This window comes from Triticum urartu, chromosome 3A (genome assembly GCF_056163025.1).
Source record: "Triticum urartu cultivar PI428250 chromosome 3A, HENAU_Tu73, whole genome shotgun sequence".
NCBI lineage: Eukaryota > Viridiplantae > Streptophyta > Magnoliopsida > Poales > Poaceae > Triticum > Triticum urartu.
The window spans coordinates 125,622,206-125,644,597 of NC_141875.1; the positions used below are offsets into that span (position 1 = coordinate 125,622,206).

General features: G+C 40.2%; 1 pseudogene; it reads right to left on the reverse strand.

Moving 5' to 3' along the window:
• Positions 1-4,314: 4,314 nt before the first annotated feature.
• On the reverse strand, positions 4,315-5,834 carry LOC147978897 (uncharacterized; annotated as a pseudogene).
• Positions 5,835-22,392: the final 16,558 nt, after the last annotated feature.

Here is a 22,392-nt window from a genome sequence, read left to right on the forward strand (position 1 = left end):
ATGGCCAGCAACAGCAAAATACAATAACTATAGCCCTCGCTTAATGGTTGTAGCATGAATTTATGTACATTTTTGTTGAAAAAATTCACATCATTTTCAACAAATTTTGACATGACCTCTCTTTAGTTTTGTACCATTTTCACATGACACAAGAATATATGTGTGAATCCACAAAATCGGCTGAATACGGCTCATATGTACCGACTTGACAATCCATAATTTATAGGTATGAATTTTATATTTAAAGAGAAAGTGGGTCATGTCTCACAAGTTGAATTCAAAAGCATAAAGTGAGTCCTCATCTCACTACACACGAATAGATCATAGAAGACATAGGGCAAGAATTCAGTCCAAAAGCATCAACTTCATGAACACGTGGCATCTATTTCATGAAGACCACTACACGGGCGACAAATCATAACATGACACGCTACACTGTTTTTCTCTTCCTCGGCGTGATCTTCTTTGCGGCCTTCAAAACAAGTTTTGTTGGAGAAGAGGGAGTCCTTGTTTCCATAGAAAGTTTCCTACATAATGCATCGATTCCTTGAATTAAAAAACATACATATGTTATACATAATTGAAGAAAAACTTCAGTTTTTTTACCTCTTTGTGATTGGGCCAGGAATGCCTTGTAGGGTAGGGAATGAAGATGTCCCTCCAAGAGGGCAACCAAGAGATGATTGACTACATAAACAAGCCTTGTTTAAGATAAAAACATAACACATTTGTAGTGATATTGAAGAACATAAAAAAATACCTCCTTGTCATTGGACCAGGGTTGCGTTGTGGGATAGCCAATGAAGATGTCCCTCCAAGAGGGCTACCAAGTGATGTTTGGCTACACATAGGACATTGCTCAAGAGAAAAACATGCCACATTTGTACATATATTGAACAATTTGCACAAAAAAATACCTCCTTGTCATTGGACCAGGGCTGCATTGTAGGATAGCCAATGAAGATGTCCCTCCAAGAGGGCTACCAAGTGATGTTTCACTACACAAAAGACATTTCTCAAGAGAAAAACATGCCACATTTGTACATATATTGAACAATTTGCACACAAAAAATACCTCCTTGTCATTGGACTAGGGCTGCATTGTGGGATAGTGTAACATCCCAAATTTTCAATTTGGAATGTTATACACTAGATCATCATGCATATCATATTTTTCTTGCATTTTGGTTGATCCTAGAAATTTCACGCAACTCAAGGACCCTCGGAGAGAGTTGGAGATTTCGTTATTTTCATATTTGAGAGTTTTCTCGAAATTTTGAAAATAGGATCATTTGATTTATTTATTTTATCTTCAATAATTTTTCCGGTGTCAAAATATATGAGGGAATAATATGACTTTCCCAAATTTAGGAAAAAAAATGAAGATATAATAAATAGATCAATTTTTGTTTTCCGGTGTTTATTTGCAGTTTATTTGGATAGGGAAAAATGCGCGTTTTCGAAAATTGCATTTTAGGTCCGGAGAAAAGTTCATTTTGTTCGACTCATTTTTAGAAGTCGAGGAAAATTTACTTTATTAGTTTTGGAGTCCGGTAGATTTTGTTTTCTGTGTTTTTCCGAGCGCGGAACCGTATAAAAAAAAATCAAAGTCCAGCGCCTTGGGCCAAAGGCCCAGCCGGCCAAGGCTACGGCCAAAGGCCACCGCCCCAGGGAGCGCGCGCCTAGCGCTGGCGCAGGAGGCCGCCGCCTCGCCTCTTGCTCTAAACCAAATCCTAGTAGGACTTTTGTCCTACTTCCGTATATTCCTTTTCTATTTCTAGATCTTTTCCTATTCCTAGTCTAATTCTTGCCCCCTACCCCAAGTTTTGTCTCCCCTCACCCATATAAATACCCAAGCACCCCCCCCCCTCTAAATCATCAAACCCAAAGCCTAGAGCTCCGCCACACCTTGCCGCCGCCGCCCCACACCCCGCGCCGCCGCCGCACCTTCCCGCCACCACCCCACACCCGCGCCGCCGCCGCACCTTGCCGCCGCCGCCCCACACCCCGCGCCGCCGCCGCACCTTACCGCCGCCGCCCCACACCCGCGCCGCCGCCGCACCTTGCCCACGCCGCCGCCCCACGCCGACGCCGCCGGAGCCCCTCACCGGAGACCCCGCCGAGGTAGCCCCGCGCTACATCTATTCTTTTTCTCGGATCGTTTTCTTCTAATCGTTCCGATTCTTTTCTTCTCTAAACCGTTCCGGTTTTCTAGATCGGTTTTTCGTTCGGTTTTCTTCTCCGAAACCCTAGATCGGATTCGTTTTCTTCTCCGATTTAGTTGCCTTTGGACCGTTCGTCCTAACGAACGTGATCACCGGATTCTTCTAGGTTAACGACGTCCGTTCGTTTAACCGTTCTTCTTTTTCTTTTCGTCGGATTTATTCCGCGATCGCGATCTCAGATCCGATCTTCTCTCTAGTCTTTCTTTTCGCTCGTTTATCGGAATCAGGTGATTCAAACGCCTGGAGTTTCGTCTCGAAACCGCCGTTCCGTCTTATCAACTTGAACAAGCTTTTGCCCCGATAAAAATTTGACCTAGATTCAACTTGCTAGAACCGAGTTGTTTTCTTTCGCCGTTTGTTTTTCGTTCTTTCTTTGCAACCGGAGTTCTTAAATTGAACTTTCTGGTTCGTTCTCTTGTTCGAGTTTTACCTGTGCATTAGATGAGTACTTATTGTATGCTTGTTGTTTGTCTGCGATAGATTACCCGGATTGCGCCGCTTGTTACTTCGAAACCCTAGGACTCGCGGATCATCAGCAAGGCAAGTAACACTTTGATCATACCTTTTCTACAACCCATGTTTTATTGCATTAGATCAATCCTCTCACACTGCATGATTAGGATCTAATTAAATTGTGGGATGGGAAGTAGATGAGGTAGTACCTATTACCTGTATTATTATGAAACCTTTGGGAGTTACTTCTACGTTTGCTTATTATGCCATGCTATGCTAGTAGACGTGGATTGGGTGAGTGATATCCATGACATATGTGAGATGATAATTTTAATGGTTTATCTAAGGTGGCAACTTAAACACACATCTGGGTGGATTGAGGCACCTGATGTCTATCAGGACTTGCCTGTTTTTTTTGGACCGCCACCCAGGCTCAAAGGGATCATAAGATCTTTCATGCTAGAAACTTCCGTGTGCAGCCACAAGCCATTATGGGCTCTGGCATAGTTGACTAAGTAGTGCAAACTCTTACGGGGTGGACTAGCAGATGTAGGGGATGTAGGTGTACCGGTCTACCCCACATGTAAGGTGCTAGCGCTTCTGAAAGACTATGTCTCGGTCATCCGTCTTCTCAAACACCATGTAGTGCGAGAAACCAAACGGAGGCGATCGAGTCTTGTGGGGAAAAGTGCGCAAACCTCTGCAGAGTTTACAAACTAATCATGATTAGCCGTGTCCCCGGTTATGGACAACTTGAGTATCTAGTACTTGAATATTGAGTGAATCTCAACATGTTACCTCTAATTAATGTTATTGGGTTTTAATTATTTTTAATTGGGATTGAGAATGCTGTCAACCATTCTCAATGTTTCACAACCACCATGATAGTTAAATAAATTTATTCCTTTGCAGTAGGGAAAAACTGGCTTTACGCAAAACTGTAACCATAGAGCTTTCCACCAGCCATATATGCATATAGTATAGCTGTTTCATTCCATTACTCTCTATGTGTTACTTTGCCAGCATATTCCATGTGCTGACCCGTTTTTGGGCTGCAACTTCTCATGTTGCAGACTTTTCAGACAACGATTGAGGTGTTTAGGTCGTGGCCCTATACTCAGTGATGCCGCTGGAGTTGATGGACCCATTTATCTTCCGAGTCTTCCGCTGTTATCGATATTAGATGGCCTTCAACCATATTTATTGTAATAAGTTCTTTTTCAGCCATCGATGTAATAAGTGTGTGATTGCAACTCTGTTATAAAACCTCGATGTACTGTGTGGTGTCAGCATTACTGATCCAGGGATGACACCGTAGCACAGTAGACGTGATCCATTCGGGTCAGGTCGCTACAGATAGCCAATGAAGATTCCCCTCCATGAGTGCTTCCAAGAGATGTTTGACTACACATAAGACATTTCTCAAGAGAAAAACATGCCACAATTGAAGATAATTGAAGAGAAGGAAAACATTACCTCCTTGTGACGGGGCGAGGGCTAGCTTGTAGGAGAGCATCTCCTGGGATTGTACATTCGACATCAACTTCAGTGTTTGGTTTTATCTTTCTAGGTTTTGGTTTCCTAACAACAAATTCAATGAGTTTTACAAACAAACAATAGAACATCAAATATGAGTTCAGTAAATGTGAATCACCCCATTAGTTGGGTAACCAGCTTGCCTATGTCCCAATTCATGACACTTCTTGCACCTATTTTGGCTTCCTAATTGACCCTTCGATGGTGGTTTCTTTTTATAATTTCCTCCTCCCTTTTCAAGGCAACTTTTCAATCTCAACTTCCTTTTTCTTCCCGCTAAACTTTTGGGGAGCGGTGCATGCAACACAAAGTCTAGCCCAACATTAGGTCACTGTGATCGATCTGTGAGAGGCTCAACGGACCCCCTATAAGTTGCCCTAAACCTTTCTACAGAGAAGTACTCATGGAGATAATTTTCCATCTTCACATTCCTTTTTCCAATCAAGAAAACAAGTGCATGTTCACAAGGTTTACCTGTGTGCTGCCACTCTAGGCACGTGCACTCACTTTGTTCTATGTTAACCACATGCCTCAGATTGTCTTTATTGATGTCCCTGACCTCACCTTTCCAGTTACTTGCTCTAGTGACTTTCAAGTGCCCAAGCCCTCTTGTTCTATTATTCACTTGTTGTACAACTGCTGGCAACATTTCTCCAGTAGCTTCTCCCCAATCTTTCTTCTTTTTTCAATTAACTTCATTATCTTTCCATTTAGTGTGTTAGCTAGCCCATCTACAGGAAGATCTTTAATTCCTCTTATCCAATTATTGAAGGGCTCGGCAAGGTTGTTATGAATGTAATCACACTTGATTTCGGTGTTAAACCTAGACCTCATCCACTTTAGGTTGTGGCAATCTTGTAAGTACTTACCGACAGTTTGACTTGATTCTAGAACCTTGGAGAAGTGGTACTCAAACATTGAAGGTCTATATGTCTTTCCCGCGGCCCACATGCGACCAATTATGTCACCATGATATATTTTGGAAAAACTCTGCATCAAATGTCTAAAACACTCCCTTTGTTCTGCTTGAGGGAAAACTTTCTTAACTGCATTTTCTAAACCTTTACATGCATCTGTACTTATAGCAAGCTTTGGAATTGGCCCCAGTGCTCTACACAACTATGTCATGAACCATGTCCAGTTATCTTCATCCTCAACCTCAATAAAACCAAATGCAAGAGGAAACATCCAATTATGTCCATCTAAAGTGGTACATGCAGCTAAATGACCATTCCACTTCCCATTCAATGCAGTTGAGTCTATGCTAAGAAAAGGCCTACATCCAGCGTGGAACCCACCTACAGAAGGCTTAAGTGCCATAAAGAATCTATGAAAGTAAACATTACCGTCCTTTAGTTTAGTGTCGACCTCAACAATGGTTCCAGGAGATCTCAGTTCTACCTCTGATTTGAAATTTAATAGGTACCGGAAGCTACTACCCCACGAACCATATATCTCATCATTTGCTCTCTGCATCCCCTTCCATACAGTTTCATAGCTAGTGGTTACATTCCAGTCTTCCTCCAACGTGTCTTGTAAATCCTTGCAACCTATATTTGGAGTTTTCCTCAATATTTTCTTAGACCTTTCTTGAACCCAGTCCTATGAGGCCATTGCCGAAGTTAGCCTGCTACTTGAAACTCATGTGTGCGACGGTCCAATTTGGTTAACCTGCATACATGAAAAAAGTTGTTAGTGTAGATACAATAATAGGATGGTACCATAATAAAACATAATAGAAAAAATGAATATCAATTAAGCTATGTTAGTACCCTAGTATTTGTCTTATCAGCCATCAAATGACATGTTATTTTCCATGGACAATCCTCAGCCATACAATGTGCCATCCACCTACTCTTGTTAGATTTATAAGTCCCTAGGTTGAATTGTTCATTAATTTCCCATTGTCTCATGGCCCTCCTAGAATCTATCATTGTTGGAAAGATTGAACCTTTCTCAACTTTTGGATGATCTTTGTCATATAAAATTTATATGTCTTCAGGAACTTGGTCATCTACTGGTATGACTCCCTCAGCCATTAATTCCTCCCTAACATGGCATGCAACAACTGGAGCTGGCTCATTTCGTTCTTGAGCATCCTCGACCTCATCCTCAATTCCAAGAACTGCACACATGTTTTCCTCGCACATAGGAGCTATTACATCATCACAAACAGGAGTTATCTCAAAAGTGGACCAATCAATGACGACTTCACCATCAGATTGCACATTGATACGTCTCCAACGTATCTATAATTTTTGATTGTTCCATGCTATTATATTATCTGTTTTGGATGTTAATGGGCTTTATTTTACACTTCTATATTATTTTTGGGACTAACCTATTAACCGGAGGCCCAACCCAAATTGCTATTCTTTTGCCTATTTTAGAGTTTCGCCGAAAAGGAATATCAAACGGAGTCCAAATGGAATGAAACCTTCGGGAGCGTTATTTTTGGAACAAACATGATCTAGGAGACTTGGGGTGGACGTCAAGAAACAATCAAGGAGGCCACGAGGCAGGGGGCGCGCCCACCCCCCTAGGCGCGCCCTCCACCCTCGTGGGCCCCTCGTTGCTCCACCGACCTACTTCTTCCTCCTATATATATCCATATACCCCGCAAACATCCAGGAGCACCACGAAACCGTATTTCCACCGTCGCAACCTTCTGTACCCAAGAGATCCCATCTTGGGGCCTTTTCTGGAGCTCCGCCGGAGGGGGCATTGATCACGGAGGGCCTCTACATCAACTCCATGGCCTCTCCGATGATGTGTGAGTAGTTTATTTCAAACCTTCGGGTCCATAGCTAGTAGCTAGATGGCTTCTTCTCTCTCTTTGGATCTCAATACAAAGTTCTCCTCGATTCTCTTAGAGATCTATTCGATGTAATCTTCTTTTGCGGTGTGTTTGTCGAGATCCGATGAATTGTGGGTTTATGATCAAGTATATCTATGAACAATATTTGAATCTTCTCTGAATTCTTTATGTATGATTGGTTTATCTTTGCAAGTCTCTTCGAATTATCAGTTTGGTTTGGCCTACCAGATTGATCTTTCTTGCAATGGGAGAAGTGCTTAGCTTTGGGTTCAATCTTGCGGTGCTCGATCCCAGTGACAGAAAGGGAAACGACACGTATTGTATTGTCGCCATCGAGGATAACAAGATGGGGTTTGCATCATATTGCATGAGTTTATCCCTCTACATCATGTCATCTTGCTTAAGGCGTTACTCTGTTCTTATGAACTTAATACTCTAGATGCATGCTGGATAGCGGTCGATGTGTGGAGTAATAGTAGTAGATGCAGGTAGGAGTCGGTCTACTTGTCACGGACGTGATGCCTTGATACGTCTCCAACGTATCTATAATTTTTGATCGCTCCATGCTATATTATCTACTATTTTGGACTATATTGGGCTTTATTTTCCACTTCTATATTATTTTTGGGACTAACCAATTAACCGGAGGCCCAGCCCAGAATTGATGTTTTTTGCCTATTTCAGTGTTTCGAAGAAACGGAATATCAAACGGAGTCCAAACGGAATAAAACCTTCGGGAACGTGATTTTCTCACCGAACGTGATCCAGGAGACTTGGACCCTACGCCAAGGAACAAAAGAGGAGGTCACGAGGGTGGGGGCGCCCCCCCTAGGGCGCGCCCCTGCCTCGTGGGCCCCTCGATGCTCCACTGACGTACTTCTTCCTCCTATATATACCTACGTACCCCCAAATGAACAGATACGGAGCCAAAAACCTCATTCCACCACTGCAACTTTCTGTATCCACGAGATCCCATCTTGGGGCCTGTTCCGGAGCTCCACCGGAGGAGGGCCGTCATCACGGAGGGCTTCTACATCATCATAGCCTCTCTGATGAAGTGTGAGTAGTTTACCTCAGACCTTCGGGTCCATAGTTAGTAGCTAGATGGCTTCTTCTCTCTCTTTGAATCTCAATACAAAGTTCTCCCCCTCTCTTGTGGAGATCTATTCGATGTAATCTTCTTTTTGCGGTGTGTTTGTTGAGACCGATGAATTGTGGGTTTATGATCAAGTCTATCAATGAACAATATTTGAATCTTCTCTGAATTCTTATATGTATGATTGGTTATGTTTGCAAGTCTCTTTGAATTATCCGTTTCGTTTGGCCAACTAGATTGGTAGTTCTTGCCATGGGAGAAGTGCTTAGCTTTGGGTTTGATCTTGCGGTGTCCTTTCCCAGTGACAGAAGGGGCAGCAAGGCACGTATTGCATCGTTGCCATCGAGGATAACAAGATGGGGTTTATTTCATAATGCATGAATTTATCTCTCTACATCATGTCATCTTGCTTAAGGCGTTACTCTGTTTTTAACTTAATACTCTAGATGCATGCTGGATAGCGGTCGATGAGTGGAGTAATAGTAGTAGATGCAGAATCATTTTGGTCTACTTGTCACGGACGTGATGCCTATATACATGATCATACCTAGATATTCTCATAACTATGCTCAATTCTGTCAATTGCTCAACAGTAATTTGTTCACCCACCGTAGAATACTTATGCTCTTGAGAGAAGCCACTAGTGAAACCTATGCCCCCCGAGTCTATTATCATCATATCAATCTCCATCACTTTAATCTTGCTTTGTTTTTACTTTGCTTTTACTTTTTACTTTGCATCTTTATACCAAAAAATACCAAAAATATTATATCTATCAGATCTCACTCTCGTAAGTGACCGTGAAGGGATTGACAACCCCTAATCGCGTTGGTTGCGAGTAGCTATCGTTTTGTGCAGGTACGAGGGACTTGAGCGTAGCCTCCTACTAGATTGATACCTTGGTTCTCAAAAACTGAGAGAAATACTTACGCTACTCTGATGCATCATCCTTTCCTCTTCGGGGAAATCCAACGCAAGCTCAAGAGGTAGCAAGAAGAATTTCTGGCGCCGTTGCCGGGGAGTCTACGCAAAAAGTCAACATACCAAGTACCCATCACAATCCCTATCTCTCGCATTACATTATTTGCCATTTGCCTCTCGTTTTCCTCTCCCCCCAATTCACCCTTGCCGTTTTATTCACCCTCTCTTTCTCTCTCTATCCTCCCTCTCTATTTGCCTCTTTTTGCCCGTTTGCTTTTGTTTGCTCGTGTGTTAGATTGCTTGTTTGTCGCGATGGCTCAAGATACTACAAAATTGTGTGACTTAACCAATACCAATAATAATGATTTCCTTAGCACTCCGATTGCTCCTCTTACCAATGCTGAATCTTGTGAAATTAATACTACTTTGTTAAATCTTGTTATGAAAGATCAATTCGCCAGCCTTCCTAGTGAAGATGTCGCTACTCATCTGAATAGCTTCATTGATTTATGTGATATGCAGAAGAAAAAAGATGTCAATAATGATGTCGTTAAATTGAAGCTATTTCCTTTTTCGCTTAGAGATCGTGCTAAAGCTTGGTTTTCGTCTTTGCCTAAGAATAGTATTGATTCATGGAACAAGTGCAAAGATGCTTTTATCTCTAAGTATTTTCCTCCCACTAAGATCATCTCTCTTAGAAACGATATTATGAACTTTAAACAACTTGATCATGAACATGTTGCACAAGCTTGGGAGAGAATGATACGTAATTTCCCTACTCATGTTTTGAATTTGTGGATGATTATACAAAATTTTTATGCCGGATTGAATTTTGCTTCTAGAAATCTTTTAGATTCGGCCGCGGGAGGCACTTTTATGGAAATCACTTTAGGAGATGCTACTAAATTCCTAGATAATATTATGTTTAATTATTCTCAATGGCATACTGAAAGATCTTCTAATAAAAAAGTGCATGCGATAGAAGAAATCAATGTTTTGAGTGGAAAGATAGATGAACTTATGAAATTATTTGCTACTAAGAGTGTTTCTTCTGATCCTAATGATATGCCTTTGTCTACTTTGATTGAGAATAACAATGAATCTATGGATGTGAATTTTGTTGGTAGGAATAATTTTGGTAACAACGCTTATAGAGGGAATTTCAATCCTAGGCCATATCCTAATAATCCCTCTAATAACTATGGTAATTCCTGCAACAATTCTTATGGAAATTATAATAATATGCCCTCTGATTTTGAATCTAATATTAAAGAATTTATTTCTTCGCAAAAGAATTTTAATGCTATGATTGAAGAAAAATTGCTTAAGACTGATGATTTGGCTAGGAACGTTGATAGAATTTCTCTTGAGGTCGATTCTTTAAAGCTTAGATCTATTCCTCCTAAGCATGATATCAATGAGTCTCTCAAAGCCATGAGAATTTCCATTGATGAGTGCAAGGAAAGAACCGCTAGGATGCGTGCTTCCAAAGATGCCTTTATTAAAGCGTGCTCTTCTAGTTCCTATGAAAATAATGATGAAGATCTAAAAGTTATTGATGTGTCCCCTATTAAATCTTTGTTTTGCAATATGAATCTTGATAATGATGGGACTGAATATGATCCACCTTTACCTAGAAGGCGTTCCAATAATTCTGAATCTTTTGATCTTGATGCTAAATTTGATAAAAGTGGGATTAAAGAAATTAAAACCCTAGATGTTGCTAAACCCACTATATTGGATTTCAAGGAATTTAATTATGAAAATTTCTCTTTAATTGATTGTATTTCCTTGTTGCAATCCGTGCTAAAATCTCCTCATGCTTATAGTCAAAATAAAGCGTTTACTAAACATATCGTTGATGCCTTGATGCAATCTTATGAAGAAAAACTTGAATTGGAAGTTTCTATCCCTAGAAAACTCTATGATGAGTGGGAACCAACTATTAAAATTAAAATTAAAGATCATGAGTTTTATGCTTTGTGTGATTTGGGTGCTAGTGTCTCTACTATTCCCAAGACTTTGTGTGATTTGCTAGATTTCCGTAATTTTGATGATTGCTCTCTAAACTTGCATATTGCGGATTCCACTATTAAGAAACCTATGGGAAGGATTAATGATGTTCTTATTGTTTCAAATAGGAATTATGTGCCCGTAGATTTCATTGTTCTTGATATAGATTGCAATCCTTCTTGCCCTATTATTCTTGGTAGACCTTTCCTTAGAACGGTTGGTGTGATTATTGATATGAAGGAAAGGAATATTAGATTTCAATTTCCATTTAAAAAGGGCATGTAACACTTTCCAAGAAAGAGGATAAAATTGCCATATGAAACTATCATGAGAGCCACTTATGGATTGCCTACCAAAGATGGCAATACCTAGATCTATCCTCGCTTTTATGCCTAGCTAGGGGCATTAAACGATAGCGCTTGTTGGGAGGCAACCCAATTTTATTTTTATTCCTTGCTTTTTGCTCCTGTTTATTAATAAAAAAATTATCTAGCCTCTGTTTTGGTTGTGTTTTTTGTGTTTAATTAGTGTTTGTGCCAAGTAGAACCGTTGGGAAGACTTGGGGAAAGTCTTGTTGAACTTGCTGTAAAAAACAGAAACTTTAGCGCTCACGAGAACTGCTGTCATTTTTATTTGAAGAGTGAAATTTAGTTAATTATTTTTTAATATGATTAATAGATAAATTACTCACGTCCAGCAATTTATTTTAGAATTTTTGGGGTTCCAGATCTTGCGTTAGCTACAGATTACTACAGACTGTTCTGTTTTGACAGATTCTGTTTTTCGTGTGTTGTTTGCTTATTTTGATGAATCTATGGCTAGTAAAATAGTTTATAATCCATAGAGAAGTTGGAATACAGTAGGTTTAACACCAATATAAATAAAGAATGAGTTCATTACAGTACCTTGAAGTGGTCTTTTGTTTTCTTTCGCTAACGGAGCTCATGAGTTTTCTACATTAAGTTTTGTGTTGTGAAGTTTTCAAGTTTTGGGTGAATTCTTATGATGGGTTATGGAACAAGGAGTGGCAAGAGACTAATCTTGGGGATTCCCATGGCACCCCCAAGATAATCCAAGGAGACCAAAAAGTCTAAGCTTGGGGATGCCCCGGAAGGCATCCCCTCTTTCATCCACTTCCATCGGTAATTTACTTGGAGCTATATTTTTATTCACCAACATGATATGTGTTTTGCTTGGAGCGTCTTGTATTATTTGTGTCTTTGTGTCTTAGTATACCACAATCATCCTTGCTGTACACACCTTTTGACAGATCCATACATGAATTAATATTTGATAGAATACTCTATGTGCTTCACTTATATCTTTTGAGCTAAGTAGTTTTGCTCTATGTGCTTCACTTATATCTTTTGAGCGTTATAATTTTGCTCTATGTGCTTCACTTAGATCTTTTAGAGCACGGTGGTGGATTTGTTTTAAAGAAACTATTAATCTCTCATGCTTCACTTAAATTATTTTGAGAGTCTCTTAGTAGCATGGTAATTTGCTTAATAATAATATGCTTGGTATTCAAGATTTGTGAAACTTTCTTTTGAGTGTGTTGAATACTAAGAAAAGATTGAAGCATGATAATTGTTTTTAGATATGAAGGTGATAATATTAAAGTCATGCTAGTTGAGTAGTTGTGAATTTAAAGAATACTTGTGTTGAAGTTTGTGATTCCCGTAGCATGCACGTATGGTGAACCGTTATGTGATGAAGTCGGAGCATGATTTATTTATTGATTGTCTTCCTTATGAGTGGCGGTCGGGGACGAGCGATGGTCTTTTCCTACCAATCTATCCCCCTAGGAGCATGCGCTTAATACTTTGCTTTGATAACTTCTAGATTTTTGCAATAAGTATATGAGTTCTTTATGACTAATGTTGAGTCCATGGATTATACGCACTCTCACCCTTCCACCTTTGCTAGCCTCTCTAATACCGCGCACTTTTCGCCGGTATCATACACCTACCATATACCCTTCCTCAAAACAGCCACCATACCTACCTATTATGGCATTTCCATAGCCATTCCGAGATATATTGCCATGCAACTTTCCATCGTTCCGTTTTTTATGACACACTCCATCATTGTCATATTGCATATCCCGGTACACCGCCGGAGGCATTCATATAGAGTCATATTTTGTTCTAGGTATCAAGTTGTAATTGTTGAGTTGTAAGAAAAATAAAAGTGTGATGATCATCATTATTACAGCATTGTCCCAAGTGAGGAAAGGATGATGGAGACTATGATTCCCCCATAAGTCGGGATGAGACTCCGGACGAAAAATAAATAAAAGAGGCCAAAGAAGCCCCAAAAAAAGAGGCCATAAAAAAAGGCCCAAATAAAAAAATATAAATAAATAAATAAATGAGAGAAAAAGAGAGAAGGGACAATGTTACTATCCTTTTACCACACTTGTGCTTCAAAGTAGCACCATGATCTTCATAGTAGAGAGTCTCTCATGTTATCACTTTCATATACTAGTGGGAATTTTACATCATAGAACTTTGCTTGTATATTCCAATGATGGGCTTCCTCAAATTGCCCTAGGTCTTCATGAGCAAGCAAGTTGGATGCACACCCACTTAGTTTTCTTTTTGAGCTTTCATAATACTTATAGCTCTAGTGCATCCGTCGCATGGCAATCCCTACTCACTCACATTGATATCTATTGATGGGCATCTCCATAGCCCGTTGATATGCCTAGTTGATGTGAGACTATCTTCTCCTTTTTGTCTTCTCCACAACCACCATTCTATTCCACCTATAGTGCTATATCCATGGCTCACGCTCATGTATTGCGTGAAAATTGAAAAAGTTTTGAAAAAGTTAGAGTATGAAACAATTGCTTGGCTTGTCATCGGGGTTGTGCATGATTTAAATACTTTGTGTGGTGAAGATAGAGCATAGCCAGACTATATGATTTTGTAGGGATAACTTTCTTTGGCCATGTTATTTTGAGAAGACATAATTGCTTTGTTAGTATGCTTGAAGTATTATTATTTTTTATGTCAATATAAACCTTTGTCTTGAATCTTTCTAATCTGAATATTCATATCACAATTAAGAAGATTTGCATTGAAATTATGCCAAGTAGCACTCGCATCAAAAAATTCTCTTTTTATCATTTACCTACTCGAGGACGAGCAGGAATTAAGCTTGGGGATGCCTGATACATCTCCAACGTATCTATAATTTTTGATTGCTCCATGCTATATTATCTACTGTTTTGGACTATATTGGGCTTTATTTTCCACTTTTATATTATTTTTGGGACTAACCTATTAACCGGAGGCCCAGCCCAGAATTGCTGTTTTTTTCCTATTTCAGTGTTTCGAAGAAACGGAATATCAAACAGAGTCCAAACAGAATAAAACCTTCGGGAACGTGATTTTCTCACGAACGTGATCCAGGAGACTTGGACCCTACGCCAAGGAACAAAAGAGGAGGTCACGAGGGTGGGGGCGCCACCCTAGGACGCGCCCCCCTGCCTCGTGGGCCCCTCGATGCTCCACTGACGTACTTCTTCCTCCTATATATACCTACGTACCCCCAAACGAACAGATACGAAGCCAAAAACCTAATTCCACCGCTGCAACTTTCTGTATCCACGAGATCCCATCTTGGGGCCTGTTCCGGAGCTCCGCCGGAGGAGGGCCGTCATCACGGAGGGCTTCTACATCATCATAGCCTCTCTGATGAAGTGTGAGTAGTTTACCTCAGACCTTCAGGTCCATAGTTAGTAGCTAGATGGCTTCTTCTCTCTCTTTGAAGCTTAATACAAAGTTCTCCCCCTCTCTTGTGGAGATCTATTCGATGTAATCTTCTTTTTGCGGTGTGTTTGTTGAGACCGATGAATTGTGGGTTTATGATTAAGTCTATCTATGAATAATATTTGAATCTTCTCTGAATTCTTTTATGTATGATTGGTTATCTTTGCAAGTCTCTTTGAATTATCTGTTTGGTTTGGCCAACTAGATTGGTAGTTCTTGCCATGGGAGAAGTGCTTAGCTTTGGGTTCGATCTTGCGGTGTCCTTTCCCAGTGACAGAAGGGGCAGCAAGGCACGTATTGCATCGTTGCCATCGAGGATAACAAGATGGGGTTCATTTCATATTGCATGAATTTATCTCTCTACATCATGTCATCTTGCTTAAGGCGTTACTCTGTTTTTAACTTAATACTCTAGATGCATGCTGGATAGCAGTCGATGAGTGGAGTAATAGTAGTATATGCATAATCGTTTCGGTCTACTTGTCACGGACGTGATGCCTATATACATGATCATACCTAGATATTCTCATAACTATGCTCAATTCTGTCAATTGCTCAACAGTAATTTGTTCACCCACCATAGAATACTTATGCTCTTGAGAGAAGCCACTAGTGAAACCTATGGCCCCCGGGTCTATTCTCATCATATCAATCTCCATCACTTTAATCTTGCTTTGTTTTTACTTTGTTTTTACTTTTTACTTTGCATCTTTATACCAAAAATACCAAAAATATTATATCTATCAGATCTCACTCTCGTAAGTGACCGTGAAGGGATTGACAACCCCTAATCGTGTTGGTTGTGAGTAGCTATCATTTTGTGCAAGTACGAGGGACTTGAGCGTAGCCTCCTACCGGATTGATACCTTGGTTCTCAAAAACTGAGGGAAATACTTACGCTACTCTGCTGCATCATCCTTTCCTCTTCGGGGAAATCCAACACAAGCTCAAGAGGTAGCATGCCTATATACATGATCATACCTAGATATTCTCATAATTATTCGCTTTTCTATCAATTGCTCGACAGTAATTTGTTCACCCACCGTAATACTTATGCTATCTTGAGAGAAGCCACTAGTGAAACCTATGGCCCCCGGGTCTATTCTCCATCATATAAGTTTCCCATCTACTTTATTTTGCTATCTTTTACTTTCAATCTATATCATAAAAATACCAAAAATATTTATCTTATTATTATCATCTCTATCAGATCTCACTCTTGCAAGTGGCCATGAAGGGATTGACAACCCCTTTATCATGTTGGTTGCGAGGTTCTTATTTGTGTGTGTAGGTACGAGGTGACCCGCGCGTGGTATCCTACTGGATTGATACCTTGGTTCCCAAAAACTGAGGGAAATACTTACGCTGCTTTACTGCATCACCCTTTCCTCTTCAAGGGAAAACCAACGCAGTGCTCAAGAGGTAGCAAGAAGGATTTTTGGCGCCGTTGCCAGGGAGATCTACGCCAAGTCAAGACATACCAAGTACCCATCACAACTCTTATCCCTCGCATTACATTATTTGCCATTTGCCTCTCGTTTTCCTCTCCCCCACTTCACCCTTGCCGTTTTATTCGCCCTTCTTATGTTCGCATTTCCATTTGCTTTGATGTCCTACTTGGCTCGTTTGCTCATTTGGTTGGAATAGTTGTTTATTTATTGTTGAACAGAGAACCTAAGATCTATGGTTCCTCATCCTATTGCTAATATTTTTAAGAGATCCAATTATGATGAACCAATTGCTAGTGAGTTTTGTGCACTAGATTATCTTTATGAAGTTTTGCTTGAAATTCGTGAATCTGAAAATTGTGATGAAGTACTTTATGGAGTGATTCACGATAGATCTTTGAATAAAAAGCATGATTGCAATGATGATAGTATAAATTCTATTAATGTCAATTGTGCTTATAATATGCAAAACCCTAAGCTTGGGGATGCTAGTTTTGCTATGTCTATGTCTACTACTTGTTGCAATGATCATGATTGGGGTGATGATAGTATAAATTCTATTAATGTCAATTGTGCTTATAATATGCAAAACCCTAAGCTTGGGGATGCTAGTTTTGCTATGTCTATGTCTACTACTTGTTGCAATGATCATGATTGGGGTGATTCTTCTTTTGATCTTGAATTTTTTTTGAATATTTGATCTTGAAAATTTATTTAAGCCCCATGATGAATATGAGATTAATTATAATGTTTGCAATAATATTGAAAGTGGGTTTGGAAGAGTATCAACTTTAGATCCCACATATTTGGAGAATGTTCAATCGCATGAAGTTTTTGATAAAAGTGGGTTTGGAGAGGTCATGACTTTAGTTAATGTTAATCCCACTATTTTGGAAGAGTGTCAACTTTGCATACATGTGGATCGTGTTAAGAATATGTTTTGTGATAGCTATATTGTTGAATTTGATTATGATCCTACATGTAATTATTATGAGAGAGGAAAATATGGTGGTAGAAATTTTCATGTTACTAAATTACCTCTCGTTATGTTGAGATTGCTATTGTTTCTTTCCGCTTCCTTGCATATGCTAGTTTTTTCTTGCCTTGATAATTTGTTTGCGTATAAGATTCCTATGCATAGGAAGTATGTTAGACTTAGATGTGTTTGTCACGTGTTTTATGATGCTCTCTTTGTGCTTCAATTCTTGTCTTTCATGTGAGCATCATTGAAATCGTATGCCTAGCTATAAGGCTTTAAAGAAAAGTGCTTGTTGGGAGACAACCCAATATTTTTCCTTGCTGATATTCAATAAATAATTTATCTAGCCTTTGTTTTGGTTGTGTGTTTTGTGTTTAATTAGTGTTTGTGCCAAGTAGAACCGTTGGGAAGACTTGGGGAAAGTCTTTTTGATCTTGCTGTAAAAAACAGAAACTTTAGCGCTCACGAGAATTGCTGGCATTTTGACTGGAGAGTGCTATTTAGTTAATTATTTTTGCATATGATTAATAGATAAATTCCTCACGTCCAGCAATTTATTTTAGAATTTTTGAGGTTCCAGAAGTGGTCGAAACCTACAGATTACTACACACTGTTATGTTTTTGACAGATTCTGTTTTTATGTGTTGTTTGCTTATTTTGATGAATCTATGGCTAGTAAAAGAGTTTATAAACCATAGATAAGTTGGAATACAGTAGATTTAACATCAATATAAATAAAGAATGAGTTCATTACAGTATCTTGAAGTGGTGTTTTGTTTTCTTTCGCTAACGGAGCTCATGAGATTCTCTTGTTAAGTTTTGTGTTGTGAAGTTTTCAAGTTTTGGGTAAAGATTTGATGGATTATGGGAAAAGGAGTGGAAAGATCCTAAGCTTGGTGATGCCCATGGCACCCCAAGGTAAAATACAAGGACACCAAAAAGCCTAAGCTTGGGGATGCCCCGGAAAGCATCCCCTCTTTTGTCTTCGTTCATCGGTAACTTTACTTGGAGCTATATTTTTATTCGCCACATGATATGTGTTTTGCTTGGAGCGTCTTGTATGATTTGAGTATTTGCTTTTTAGTTTACCATAATCATCCTTGCTGTATACACCTTTTGAGAGAGACACACATGAATTGGAATTTATTAGAATACTCTATGTGCTTCACTTATATCTTTTGAGCTATATAGTTTTTGCTCTAGTGCTTCACTTATATCTTTTAGAGCACGGTGGTGGTTTTAGTTTATAGAAATAATTGATCTCTCATGCTTCACTTATATTATTTTGAGAGTCCTTTAGAACAACATGGCAATTTGCTTTTAGGCATAATAAGAACTTTCATACAAGTGCATTGAATACTATGAGAAGTTTGATACTTGATGATTGTTTTGAGATATGGAGATGGTGATATTAGAGTCATGCCAGTTGAGTACTTGTGAATTTGAGAAATACTTGTGTTGAAGTTTGTGATTCCCGTAGCATGCACGTATGGTGAACCGTTATGTGATGAAGTCGGAGCATGATTTATTTATTGATTGCCTTCTTTATGAGTGGCGGTCGGGGACGAGCGATGGTCTTTTTCTACCAATCTATCCCCCTAGGAGCATGCGCGTAGTACTTTGTTTCGATAACTAATAGATTTTTGCAATAATTATGTGAGTTCTTTATGACTAATGTTGAGTCCATGGATTATACGCACCCTCACCCTTCCACAATTGCTAGCCTCTCTAGTACCGCGCAACTTTCGCCGGTACCATAAACCCACCATATACCTTCCTCAAAACAGCCACCATACCTACCTATTATGGCATTTCCATAGCCATTCCGAGATATATTGCCATGCAACTTTCCACCATTCTGTTTGCTATGACACGCTTCATCATCGTCATATTGCTTTGCATGATCATCTAGTTGACATCATATTTGTGGCAAAGCCACCATTCATAATTATTTCATACATGTCACTCTTGATTCATTGCATATCCTGGTACACCACCGGAGGAATTCACATAGAGTCATATTTTGTTCTAAGTATTGAGTTGTAAGTAAAAATAGGTGTGATGATCATCATTATTAGAGCATTGTCCCGGTGAGGAAAGGATGATGGAGACTATGATTCCCCCACAAGTCAGGATGAGACTCTAGAAGAAAAAAAAAGAAAAAAGAGGCCAAAAAGAAAAAAGAAGAAGTCCCAAATAAAAAAAAGGAAAAAAATTAAATGAGAGAAAAAGAGAGAAGGGACAATGTTACTATCCCTTTTCCACACTTGTGCTTCAAAGTAGCACCATGATCTTCATGATAGAGAGTCTCTTATGTTGTCACTTTCATAAACTAGTGGGAATTTTACATTCTAGAACTTGGCTTGTATATTCTAATGATGGGCTTCCTCAAATTGCCCTAGGTATTCGTGAGCAAGCAAGTTGGATGCACACCCACTTAGTTTCTTTTGTTGAGCTTTCATACACTTATAGGTCTAGTGCATCCGTTGTATTGCAATCCCTACTCACTCACATTGATATCTATTAATGGGCATCTCCATAGCCCGTTGATATGCCTAGTTGATGTGAGACTATCTTCTCCTTTTTTGTCTTCTCCACAACCACCATTCTGTTCCACCATAGTGCTATATCCATGGCTCACGCTCATATATTGCGTGAAGTTTGAAAAAGTTTGAGAACATCAAAAGTATGAAACAATTGCTTGGCTTTTCATCGGGGTTGTGCATGATTTAATATTTTGTGTGATGAAGATAGAGCATAGCCAGACTATATGATTTTGTAGGGATAACTTTCTTTGGCCATGTTATTTTGAGAAGACATGATTGCTTAGTTAGTATGCTTGAAGTATTATTATTTCTGTGTCAATATTAAACTTTTATCTTGAATCTTTCAGATCTGAACATTCATGCCACAATAAAGAAAAATTACATTGAGAAATATGTTAGGAAGCATTCCATAACAAAAATTCTGTTTTTATCATTTACCTACTCGAGGACGAGCAGAAATTAAGCTTGGGGATGCTTGATACGTCTCCAACGTATCTATAATTTTTTATTGTTCCATGCTTTTATATTATCTGTTTTGGATGTTAATGGGCTTTATTTTACACTTTTATATTATTTTTGGGACTAACCTGTTAACCGGAGGCCCAGCCCAAATTGTTGTTTTTTTCCTATTTTAGAGTTTCGCCGAAAAGGAATATCAAACGGAGTCCAAACGGAATGAAACCTTCGAGAGCGTTATTTTTGGAACAAACGTGATCCAGGAGACTTGTACTGGACGTCAACAAACAATCGAGGAGGCCACGAGGCAGGGGGCGCGCCAGCCCCCCTGGGCGCGCCCTCCACCCTCGTGGGCCCCTCGTTGCTCCACCGACCTACTTCTTCCTCCTATATATATCCATATACACCGCAAACATCCGGGAGCACCACGAAACCCTATTTCCACTGTCGCAACCTTCTGTACCCAAGAGATCCCATCTTGGGGCCTTTTCCGGAGCTCCGTCGAAGGGGGCATTGATCACGGAGGGCCTCTACATCAACTCCATGGCCTCTCTGATGATGTGTGGGTAGTTTATTTCAGACCTTCGGGTCCATAGCTAGTAGCTAGATTGCTTATTCTCTCTCTTTGGATCTCAATACAAAGTTCTCCTCGATTCTCTTGGAGATCTATTCGATGTAATCTTCTTTTGCGGTGTGTTTGTCGAGATCTGATGAATTGTGGGTTTATGATCAAGTATATCTATGAACAATATTTGAATCTTCTCTGAATTCTTTTATGTATGATTGGTTTATCTTTGCAAGTCTCTTCGAATTATCAGTTTGGTTTGGCCTACTAGATTGATCTTTCTTGCAATGGGAGAAATGCTTAGCTTTGGATTCAATCTTGCGGTGCTCGATCCCAGTGACAGAAAGGGAAATGACACATATTGTATTGTTTCCATCGAGGATAACAAGATGGGGTTTACATCATATTGCGTGAGTTTATCCCTCTATATCATGTCATCTTGCTTAAGACGTTACTCTGTTCTTATGAACTTAATACTCTAGATGCATGCTGGATAGCGGTCGATGTGTGGAGTAATAGTAGTAGATGCAGGCAGGAGTCCGTCTACTTTTCATGGACGTGATGCCTATATACATTATCATACCTAGATATCTTCTATATCTAAATAGGAGCCCCCACTACCTGATTTTCCTGTCTCCTCGTGCGTCCACATCATCCTAAATGTTTTCAGCCGTTTGATTGAACATATGTGGCTCAGATCTACAGCAAGAGTTGATCCCCCCGTCCCCATGTTCGCTCCACGCCCTTTTCGTTTGCTCCTCCTTCCTCGACCTGCGGAAGCGGAAGCGTACGTTTCTCTAATCGAAACGTCTACGAGTCCCCCTCATAAGCTGGCCCCCTGTCCCCCGTCCTCTCCCTCTCCCCAAACATCACAAACGCCACGCGGCGACCGACACAACAGAATCCAGCCTCCTCTATGATTTGCGGCCACCACCGGAGATAGAACCAGCAGCGGTGGCGGCCTGCGGGGCAAGAGCATGATCTCAAGAAAATTGATCTGGAGGAAGGGTTGAACTTCATGCAGATACAGGCACACACTTTGCCTCCTCCAGATCAGCGAGATGATGGGCAGGAAGACATCACATCGAGGATTTGAGGTCTTATGAACAGAGCGCTCGCAAAAATCTGAGTTTCATGAAGGTACAATCTGAATCGGAACTCCAAGGACGGAGTTGGGCCGGCGGACACTTTCATGGTGGTCCAAACCCCTGCAGCATGACAAGGCCAACACATCAGTTATTTGAAGAAACGTGAATGCAGAAGGTACAAAAAGATTAAATGCACTTACCTCTCCCCATCAGGGAAAATCGACCACCTCTGCTCGCGGGTCACCGGCACGGACGGGAGCCGTGTAGCACCATGCTGGTAGACGTTGCCCCCTCCTCCCCCTCCTCCTCAAAATCAGTCGGCTCCCCGCCATCATCACCATGGCCACTCGGCTCCTCAGGCTGACCCGACCAGGTACCCCATCCAGACGTGTGCTCCTCCGGGGTCTCATGGGCCCAACTCTCGTGGGCCGAAGGCCCGTCGACCCGAGGCTCGTGGGCCGAAGACCCG